A 2,500-nucleotide genomic window follows, 5' to 3' on the forward strand; every position below is an offset into this window, starting at 1 on the left:
TCTCGACAACGAAGACATGGGGTGACCAACGCACTCGATGATCACGAAGTAGGGCGGTAGTACCTTGCGGCACCGAGGCGGCACCTCGTCGAAGAAAAAAACTCGAGCCTCGCCAAAGGGGAGCCAATCTTCCCGTATCTGCTCTGAAAACTCTCCTCCTTTGTCGCGCGTGTTACCGATTCGAGTTTCGCTTCGGGAGATCTCCGAAGCGCGGACACGCGTCACAGGCCAGAAACGTTGCGACGCTACACGGGCGCAACGACGGCCTATGTTCGAGTGACGGTCCGCGCGAGAGATCTTTTCTTCCCTCGCGGAAACATGGTATACACACGCGCGGAGAGAACAGAGAGAACGGGTTATTCTGATCGAACACCCTGGGGCTGTACGAGGAGAACTTCGAACGATCGGATGCGCATCATCGTCCCTCGCGTTACGACGATGTCGCTCTCTCTCTCTCTTGTATATCTCTTCTCTCTCGACCGAGAATTCTCCCTCGGTCTTGCGGCGTGAAAAAAACAATTCATTTTAAACGACGTCGAGCGCGCGGCATGTTCGTATCGTGCGCTAAAGGCGGGGCGAAGGCGATGCGTGTGGCGGGTGTGCGAATTCGGAACGCGGAACAAAATCGGCGATCGAAACACGAAGCGGTTCCCGTGGGCGGTCGTCCGTTTAACGGACGACTCACGACGCCACGAAGAACTCACGCGAGTTCGTGATCGACGCACCGTCGAGTTCCGTGAACGCGTTTACGCACGCCGCACGCGCACACACGTTGCCAATCGCGGATTGCCTCGGCACGGCCACAGACGACTCGGACGAACGTCCAACGATCGCTCGTACGTCGCGTATCGCTCCTCTTCCTCCCTTCCTCGGTGCCGCCCGAACTCAGAAACGTTCGTAATTTAATTCGAGAATGAACGACGGCGGGCAGATTCGAGCACCGTAGGGAAAGAAAGATTCGACGAAACGCAACGCAAGCAGTATTCTGGTTACGTGAACGACCCTCAGCTAGGCGTGGTCCAGGAATTGTATCCGTGGACCGCAATGTGCGTTCGAAATGTCGATGTTCATGTGTCCTGCAGTTCACACGTTGACGCGCAATTAGCTGCGTTCTTCATCGACCCACGAGCCAAGTGATCCACCGTTCAGGGTAATCGTATATGTATATTTTATTGATCTTTGAGTCTCTTGGTACTAAAGTTCGAACAAGTCGATACCCAAACGTCCCCGGTGAAAGAGACGCGGGCGTCGCCGAACGGAGTTCGAGGCGACACGATATATCGGTCCTACGGATGAAACGCATACGCCGATGGTTCGCGCGTAAGGTCTCCCTCAAAGTTACGAAAAAATGCACGCGCGCGTCCAGGTGCGAAGAGAAAAAAAAAAATCCCTTCAAAAATTCGTTAGGACTCCTCCGCGTACCAGCAGCCTCGAGGCGGTCTTTTACCTCCCGGCAACGCGAAGCGAGCATAAACTGTTCGAGCTCGCAACGGCGGGATTACAGACTCTCGACAACGAGGACAACGGGCAACGGCGGAATCGTCCCCTCTGGAACGAACGTGCGCGTCGAACTGAGAAGAAAAAAGACCAAACACCCAGCGGCGTATTGCTTTCGAGATCGACAAGACGCTCTCGTTCGGGTGAACATAACAATGTTATCATCGATGGGACACACTCGTCGTCTTCGCGCACAGTCTCGAGGCGGTCTATAAGAGTTTTCCCCGGCAACACGAAGCGAGTATAAAATTATTCGATCTCGCAACGGCGGGTTTTTCTCAGACTCTCGACAACGAGGCTTGGGCGCGAGCGACGGAATCGTCCCCTCCGAACGAACGAACGACGACGACGGTCTCTTCAAAATTCCAATACCACCCAGTCGTGTCGATTCCAACAAGGCTCAGGTAAACGAAAAAAAAATTCGTACATTCGTTAGGACGCTCCACACCGTTCGCCCAACCACACAGCCTCGAGCGGTCTATATTTTTCCCGACAACGCGAAGCGAGCAAGTAAAGTTCGATCTCGCAACGGCGGGTTTCAAGACTCTCGACAACGAGGTTATGGGTGTGGACGGCACGGAACGGAACGGGTCCCCTCTGAGCTGAACGGCACAATTCTGGGAGTGGGAAAACGGCAAAGTGCCAGCGGCGTATTGCTTTCTGAAAAAATGGCAAATAAAAAAGCGGACCCGACGAGTTCTCGATTACGAGAACTCGAGGGGTCCGCTAATGTACCGTGAACACCGATCGGGTAAATGTAAAAAAAAATTCGTTAGAACGTTCGCCGGTTGTACAAGCCTCGAGAAGCGGTCTATACGTTCACCCGACGACACGAAGCGAGCATAAAATGATTCGAAAGCTCGCAACGACCGCTGGGCGCGTCTTAGACTCTCGACAACCGAGGCTATTACCGACGAATCGTCCCCTCCGAAAGGAACGGTACGATCGACCATCTTCAACAGGTTACGCGCGACGACACCACGCACGCTCCATGCACGAATTC

General features: G+C 54.1%; 1 non-coding gene across 1 annotated transcript; it reads right to left on the reverse strand.

The window, feature by feature from the left end:
* Window positions 1–998: 998 nt before the first annotated feature.
* On the reverse strand, window positions 999–1,153 carry LOC143432332 (5.8S ribosomal RNA). Its single transcript, XR_013102962.1, has one exon. It is a non-coding gene; the product is annotated as a 5.8S ribosomal RNA (ribosomal RNA).
* Between the last annotated feature and the right edge of the window lie 1,347 nt (window positions 1,154–2,500).

This window comes from Xylocopa sonorina, unplaced genomic scaffold (assembly GCF_050948175.1).
Source record: "Xylocopa sonorina isolate GNS202 unplaced genomic scaffold, iyXylSono1_principal scaffold0079, whole genome shotgun sequence".
In the NCBI taxonomy this organism is placed as follows: Eukaryota; Metazoa; Arthropoda; class Insecta; order Hymenoptera; family Apidae; genus Xylocopa; species Xylocopa sonorina.